Source organism: Oncorhynchus kisutch, linkage group LG14 (assembly GCF_002021735.2).
Source record: "Oncorhynchus kisutch isolate 150728-3 linkage group LG14, Okis_V2, whole genome shotgun sequence".
In the NCBI taxonomy this organism is placed as follows: Eukaryota; Metazoa; Chordata; class Actinopteri; order Salmoniformes; family Salmonidae; genus Oncorhynchus; species Oncorhynchus kisutch.
The window spans coordinates 80253066-80262650 of record NC_034187.2 but is presented as its reverse complement, the minus strand read 5'-3'; positions in this window follow the sequence as shown (position 1 = coordinate 80262650).

Here is a 9585-nt window from a genome sequence, read left to right as displayed (position 1 = left end):
GTGAATAGTGTGTATAGACAGTATAGACAGTATGTGAATAGTGTGTATAGACAGTATAGACAGTATGTGAATAGTGTATATAGACAGTATGTGAATAGTGTGTATAGACAGTATAGACAGTATGCGAATATTGTATATAGACAGTATGTGGATAGTGTGTATAGACAGTATAGACAGTATGCGAATATTGTATATAGACAGTATAGACAGTATGTGAATAGTGTGTATAGACAGTATAGACAGTATGTAAATAGTGTGTATAGACAGTATAGACAGTATGTGAATAGTGTATATAGACAGTATAGACAGTATGTGAATAGTGTGTATAGACAGTATAGACAGTATGTGAATAGTGTGTATAGACAGTATGTGAATAGTGTATATAGACAGTTGTGAATAGTGTGTATAGACAGTATAGACAGTATGTGAATAGTGTGTATAGACAGTATAGACAGTATGTGAATAGTGTGTATAGACAGTATAGACAGTATGTGAATAGTGTGTATAGACAGTATAGACAGTATGTGAATAGTGTGTATAGACAGTATAGACAGTATGTGAATAGTGTGTATAGACAGTATAGACAGTATGTGAATAGTGTATATAGACAGTATAGGACAGTATGTGAATAGTGTGTATAGACAGCTATAGACAGTATGTGAATAGTGTGTATAGACAGTATGTGAATAGTGTATATAGACAGTATAGACAGTATGTGAATAGTGTGTATAGACAGTATGTGAATAGTGTGTATAGACAGTATGTGAATAGTGTGTATAGACAGTATGTGAATAGTGTATATAGACAGTATAGACAGTATGTGAATAGTGTGTATAGACAGTATGTGAATAGTGTGTATAGACAGTATGTGAATAGTGTATATAGACAGAATAGACAGTATGTGAATAGTGTGTATAGACAGTATAGACAGTATGTGAATAGTTGTGTATAGACAGTATGTGAATAGTGTATATAGACAGTATAGACAGTATGTGAATAGTGTGTATAGACAGTATGTGAATAGTGTGTATAGACAGTATGTGAATAGTGTGTATAGACAGTATAGACAGTATGTGAATAGTGTGTATAGACAGTATAGACAGGATGTGAATAGTGTGTATAGACAGTATAGACAGTATGTGAATAGTGTGTATAGACAGTATAGACAGTATGTGAATAGTGTATATAGACCAGTATGTGAATAGTGTATATAGACAGTATGTGAATAGTGTATATAGACAGTATGTGAATAGTGTGTATAGACAGTATGTGAATAGTGTATATAGACAGTATGTGAATAGTGTTTATAGACAGTATGTGAATAGTGTGTATAGACAGTATGTGAATAGTGTGTATAGACAGTATGTGAATAGTGTATATAGACAGTATATGAATAGTGTGTATATAGACAGTATATGAATAGTGTGTATAGACAGTATGTGAATAGTGTATATAGACAGTATGTGAATAGTGTGTATAGACAGTATGTGAATAGTGTATATAGACAGTATATGAATAGTGTATATAGACAGTATAGACAGTATGTGAATAGTGTGTATAGACAGTATGTGAATAGTGTGTATAGACAGTATAGGCAGTATGTGAATAGTGTATATAGACAGTATGTGAATAGTGTGTATAGACAGTATGTGAATAGTGTATATAGACAGTATGTGAATAGTGTGTATAGACAGTATGTGAATAGTGTATATAGACAGTATGTGAATAGTGTGTATAGACAGTATGTGAATAGTGTGTATAGACAGTATAGACAGTATGTGAATAGTGTATATAGACAGTATGTGAATAGTGTATATAGACAGTATATGAATAGTGTGTATAGACAGTATGTGAATAGTGTGTATAGACAGTATATGAATAGTGTGTATAGACAGTATGTGAATAGTGTGTATAGACAGTATAGACAGTATGTGAATAGTGTATATAGACAGTATGTGAATAGTGTGTATAGACAGTATGTGAATAGTGTGGTATAGAGACAGTATAGACAGTATGTGAATAGTGTATATAGACAGTATGTGAATAGTGTATATAGACAGTATATGAATAGTGTGTATAGACAGTATGTGAATAGTGTGTATAGACAGTATAGACAGTATGTGAATAGTGTATATAGACAGTATGTGAATAGTGTGTATAGACAGTATGTGAATAGTGTGTATAGACAGTATAGACAGTATGTGAATAGTGTGTATAGACAGTATAGACAGTATGTGAATAGTGTGTATAGACAGTATAGGACAGTATGTGAATAGTGTGTATAGACAGTATAGACAGTATGTGAATAGTGTATATAGACAGTATAGACAGTATGTGAATAGTGTGTTATAGACAGTATAGACAGTATGTGAATAGTGTGTATAGACAGTATAGACAGTATGTGAATAGTGTGTATAGACAGTATAGACAGTATGTGAATAGTGTATATAGACAGTATAGACAGTATGTGAATAGTGTGTATAGACAGTATAGGACAGTATTTGAATAGTGTGTATAGACAGTATGTGAATAGTGTATATAGACAGTATGTGAATAGTGTATATAGACAGTATAGACAGTATGTGAATAGTGTATATAGACAGTATGTGAATAGTGTGTATAGACAGTATAGACAGTATGTGAATAGTGTGTATAGACAGTATAGACAGTATGTGAATAGTGTGTATAGACACGTATAGACAGTATGTGACATAGTGTATATAGACAGTATGTGAATAGTGTGTATAGACAGTATAGACAGTATGTGAATATTTGTATATAGACAGTATGTGAATAGTGTGTATAGACAGTATAGACAGTATGCGAATATTGTATATAGACAGTATGTGAATAGTGTGTAATAGACAGTATAGACAGTATGCGAATATTGTATATAGACAGTATAGACAGTATGTGAATAGTGTGTATAGACAGTATGTGAATAGTGTGTATAGACAGTATAGACAGTATGTGAATAGTGTGTATAGACAGTATAGACAGTATGTGAATAGTGTGTATAGACAGTATAGACAGTATGTGAATAGTGTGTATAGACAGTATAGACAGTATGTGAATAGTGTATATAGACAGTATAGACAGTATGTGAATAGTGTGTATAGACAGTATAGACAGTATGTGAATAGTGTGTATAGAACAGTATAGACAGTATGTGAATAGTGTGTATAGACAGTATAGACAGTATGTGAATAGTGTATATAGACAGTATAGACAGTTATGTGAATAGTGTGTATAGACAGTATGTGAATAGTGTATATAGACAGTATGTGAATAGTGTATATAGACAGTATAGACAGTATGTGAATAGTGTATATAGACAGTATGTGATAGTGTGTATAGACAGTATAGGACAGTATGTGAATAGTGTGTATAGACAGTATAGACAGTATGTGAATAGTGTGTATAGACAGTATAGACAGTATGTTGAATAGTGTATATAGACAGTATGTGAATAGTGTGTATAGACAGTATAGACAGTATGCCGAATATTGTATATAGACAGTATGTGAATAGTGTGTATAGACAGTATAGACAGTATGCGAATATTGTATAGTAGACAGTATAGACAGTATGTGAATAGTGTGTATAGACAGTATAGACAGTATGTGAATAGTGTATATAGACAGTATAGACAGTATGTGAATAGTGTGTATAGACAGTATAGACAGTATGTGAATAGGTGTGTATAGACAGTATGTGAATAGTGTATATAGACAGTATGTGAATAGTGTGTAATAGACAGTATGTGAATAGTGTGTATAGACAGTATAGACAGTATGTGAATAGTGTGTATAGACAGTATAGACAGTATGTGAATAGTGTGTATAGACAGTATAGACAGTATGTGAATAGTGTGTATAGACAGTATAGACAGTATGTGAATAGTGTATAGACAGTATAGACAGTATGTGAATAGTGTATATAGACAGTATAGACAGTATGTGAATAGTGTGTATAGACAGTATAGACAGTATGTGAATAGTGTGTATAGACAGTATGTGAATAGTGTATATAGACAGTATAGACAGTATGTGAATAGTGTGTATAGACAGTATGTGAATAGTGTGTATAGACAGTATGTGAATAGTGTGTATAGACAGTATGTGAATAGTGTATATAGACAGTATAGACAGTATGTGAATAGTGTGTATAGACAGTATAGACAGTATGTGAATAGTGTGTATAGACAGTATGTGAATAGTGTATATAGACAGTATAGACAGTATGTGAATAGTGTGTATAGACAGTATGTGAATAGTGTGTATAGACAGTATGTGAATAGTGTGTATAGACAGTATGTGAATAGTGTATATAGACAGTATAGACAGTATGTGAATAGTGTGTATAGACAGTATGTGAATAGTGTATATAGACAGTATAGACAGTATGTGAATAGTGTGTATAGACAGTATGTGAATAGTGTGTATAGACAGTATGTGAATAGTGTGTATAGACAGTATGTGAATAGTGTATATAGACAGTATAGACAGTATGTGAATAGTGTATATAGACAGTATGTGAATAGTGTATATAGACAGTATAGACAGTATGTGAATAGTGTGTATAGACAGTATGTGAATAGTGTGTATAGACAGTATAGGCAGTATGTGAATAGTGTATATAGACAGTATGTGAATAGTGTGTATAGACAGTATGTGAATAGTGTATATAGACAGTATGTGAATAGTGTGTATAGACAGTATGTGAATAGTGTGTATAGACAGTATAGACAGCATGTGAATAGTGTATATAGACAGTATGTGAATAGTGTATATAGACAGTATATGAATAGTGTGTATAGACAGTATGTGAATAGTGTGTATAGACAGTATAGACAGTATGTGAATAGTGTATATAGACAGTATGTGAATAGTGTATATAGACAGTATATGAATAGTGTGTATAGACAGTATGTGAATAGTGTGTATAGACAGTATAGACAGTATGTGAATAGTGTATATAGACAGTATGTGAATAGTGTGTATAGATAGTATGTGAATAGTGTGTATAGACAGTATAGACAGTATGTGAATAGTGTATATAGACAGTATGTGAATAGTGTATATAGACAGTATAGACAGTATGTGAATAGTGTGTATAGACAGTATAGACAGTATGTGAATAGTGTGTATAGACAGTATAGACAGTATGTGAATAGTGTGTATAGACAGTATAGACAGTATGTGAATAGTGTGTATAGACAGTATAGACAGTATGTGAATAGTGTATATAGACAGTATAGACAGTATGTGAATAGTGTGTATAGACAGTATAGACAGTATGTGAATAGTGTGTATAGACAGTATAGACAGTATGTGAATAGTGTGTATAGACAGTATAGACAGTATGTGAATAGTGTATATAGACAGTATAGACAGTATGTGAATAGTGTGTATAGACAGTATAGACAGTATTTGAATAGTGTGTATAGACAGTATGTGAATAGTGTATATAGACAGTATGTGAATAGTGTATATAGACAGTATAGACAGTATGTGAATAGTTTGTATAGACAGTATAGACAGTATGTGAATAGTGTGTATAGACAGTATGTGAATAGTGTATATAGACAGTATGTGAATAGTGTGTATAGACAGTATAGACAGTATGTGAATAGTGTGTATAGACAGTATAGACAGTATGTGAATAGTGTATATAGACAGTATGTGAATAGTGTGTATAGACAGTATAGACAGTATGCGAATATTGTATATAGACAGTATGTGAATAGTGTGTATAGACAGTATAGACAGTATGCGAATATTGTATATAGACAGTATAGACAGTATGTGAATAGTGTGTATAGACAGTATAGACAGTATGTGAATAGTGTGTATAGACAGTATGTGAATAGTGTATATAGACAGTATGTGAATAGTGTGTATAGACAGTATAGACAGTATGTGAATAGTGTGTATAGACAGTATAGACAGTATGTGAATAGTGTGTATAGACAGTATAGACAGTATGTGAATAGTGTGTATAGACAGTATAGACAGTATGTGAATAGTGTGTATAGACAGTATAGACAGTATGTGAATAGTGTATATAGACAGTATAGACAGTATGTGAATAGTGTGTATAGACAGTATAGACAGTATGTGAATAGTGTGTATAGACAGTATGTGAATAGTGTATATAGACAGTATAGACAGTATGTGAATAGTGTGTATAGACAGTATGTGAATAGTGTGTATAGACAGTATGTGAATAGTGTGTATAGACAGTATGTGAATAGTGTATATAGACAGTATAGACAGTATGTGAATAGTGTGTATAGACAGTATGTGAATAGTGTGTATAGACAGTATGTGAATAGTGTATATAGACAGTATAGACAGTATGTGAATAGTGTGTATAGACAGTATAGACAGTATGTGAATAGTGTGTATAGACAGTATGTGAATAGTGTATATAGACAGTATAGACAGTATGTGAATAGTGTGTATAGACAGTATGTGAATAGTGTGTATAGACAGTATGTGAATAGTGTGTATAGACAGTATGTGAATAGTGTATATAGACAGTATAGACAGTATGTGAATAGTGTGTATAGACAGTATAGACAGTATGTGAATAGTGTGTATAGACAGTATGTGAATAGTGTATATAGACAGTATAGACAGTATGTGAATAGTGTGTATAGACAGTATGTGAATAGTGTGTACAGACAGTATGTGAATAGTGTGTATAGACAGTATGTGAATAGTGTATATAGACAGTATAGACAGTATGTGAATAGTGTGTATAGACAGTATGTGAATAGTGTGTATAGACAGTATGTGAATAGTGTATATAGACAGTATAGACAGTATGTGAATAGTGTGTATAGACAATATAGACAGTATGTGAATAGTGTGTATAGACAGTACGTGAATAGTGTATATAGACAGTATAGACAGTATGTGAATAGTGTGTATAGACAGTATGTGAATAGTGTGTATAGACAGTATGTGAATAGTGTATATAGACAGTATAGACAGTATGTGAATAGTGTATATAGACCAGTATAGACAGTAATGTGAATATAGTGTGTATAGACAGTATGTGAATAAGTGGGTATATAGACAGTATATACAGTATGAATAGTGTATAGTGTGTAAGACAGTATGTGAATAGTGTGTTATAGACAGTATGTGAATAGTGTGTATAGACAGTATGTGAATAGTGTATATAGACAGTATAGACAGTATGTGAATAGTGTATATAGACAGTATGTGAATAGTGTGTATAGACAGTATGTGAATAGTGTGTATAGACAGTATGTGAATAGTGTATTAGACAGTATAGACAGTATGTGAATAGTGTATATAGACAGTATAGACAGTATGTGAATAGTGTATATAGACAGTATAAGCCAGTATGTGAATAGTGTGTATAGACAGTATGTGAATAGTGTATATAGACAGTATAGACAGTATGTGAATAGTGGTGTATAGACAGTATGTGAATAGTGTGTATAGACAGTATGTTGAATAGTGTGTATAGACAGTATGTGAATAGTGTATATAGACAGTATAGACAGTATGTGAATAGTGTATATAGACAGTATGTGAATAGTGTGTATAGACAGTATGTGAATAGTGTGTATAGACAGTATGTGAATAGTGTATATAGACAGTATAGACAGTATGTGAATAGTGTATATAGACAGTATGTGAATAGTGTGTATAGACAGTATGTGAATAGTGTGTATAGACAGTATGTGAATAGTGTATATAGACAGTATGTGAATAGTGTATATAGACAGTATAGACAGTATGTGAATAGTGTATATAGACAGTATGTGAATAGTGTGTATAGACAGTATGTGAATAGTGTGTATAGACAGTATGTGAATAGAAAAGGGGTGTACAGAAAAGGTGTGAGCCTTGACTAGAATACAGTATATATATATGAAGTGGACAACAGTAGTTATATAGGATGAACTATGACTAGAATACAGTATATAAATATGAAGTGGGTAAAATAGTTTTAAACATTATTAACGTGACCGGTGTTCAATGATTCTATGTACACAGGGCTACCACCCAGTGCAGGGGGCCGCCACGGGGTATTTTTGATGTTGTGCGTGGCACCATTGTAATCCGTGACCATGGAAACGGGGGTAGACATCACCTTCTCTGTTATTATGTTTTGGTTTAGAAGATATGCCAGTAATGGCGGAATAGCAAAATGGCCGCCACGTCTACCAGGAGGAGTTTTTTGCAATGGCTCCATATCTGAAAATGTTCAGGGTGCCAAACTGTACACGTGTACCAAGGTTCAATGCTTTTATTTTAAAAAGCACAATGTAATTTTCACATATCGCCTGGACTATTGACATTTTTTTACACTTTTCTGTGTTGTTTTGATTTAACAATCGACTCCATCAGTGTAAATGTGTTCTCATGTCATTTACGACATTCGAAGAGTAAAACAGGTGTAACGTCTGACATACATAATTTCATCACAGTGTGGAGGACCTCATTACACTTACAACTTGCATTCAAAATGGCTGTTAGAGCAGAGAAGAAAACAACTACATGAACTAACCTACATCATGGAAACTGGAGCAACATTTAAGTAAATTTAAGCAATAAATACTACCACTTACAAATTAAATTAGATATTTGTGTCGCATAAGATCAAAATCAATGCACATGCAAAAATGTTTTAAATGTTTTAAATAATCAAAAAAATTAACCTGCAACAGAGCATCCTGGGAAATATGACAATGAGCCTCCCCTCCAACATCTGAGGAGATTTAACTCTCCTGTCTCTGGTCACTTTAACGGAGTCCCAATGAACCCCAGTTATCAACACTAACGCCAGGGAGAGTATCACTCTGTTGAGGGTTAAGATACTCAGATTCACGGCCTCCTGAGTGGCGCAGTGGTCTAAGGCACTGCATTGCACTGTTAGCTGTGCCACTAGAGATTCTGGTTTCGAGTCCAGGCTCTGTCACAGCTGGCCGCGACCAGGAGACTCATGGGGCGGTGACAATTGGCCCAGCATCATCCGGGTTAGGGGAGGGTTTGGCCGGCAGGGGGTGTCCCGGGCCTGGCGCAAGCACACTGACACGATCGCCAGGTGTACGGTGTTTCCTCCGACACATTGGGTGCGGCCGGCTTCCGGTTTAAGTGAGCATTGTGTCAAGAAGCAGTGGGGCTTGGTTGGGTCGCGTTTCAGAGGACACTGCTCTCGGACTTCTCCTCTCCCGAGTCCGTACGGGAGTTGCAGCGATGAGACAAGACTGTAACTACCAATTAGAAACCATGAAATTGGGGATAAAAAGGGGTAAAAAGAAACCAGTAAACTCCAGTAAAGTCAATTAACCCTAAAAACCCTGTGAGTTCCACTCTTCTGGAGTTACTGTGACGGAGGAAGACAAGACTCTCTAGTAATGAACAGGTTAAATTAAGACGCACTGAGATATTGGCTATGGCTATTGCTAGTTAACATTGACAAGCCACAGACGCTTTCCCATCACTGAACAGTTGCACACACACACACACATTGGCAGACTATGTTCTTTGATCTCCTGGGGAGGGGAAGCGTGACTACCCGCGGGGTTTAAAGGACCCC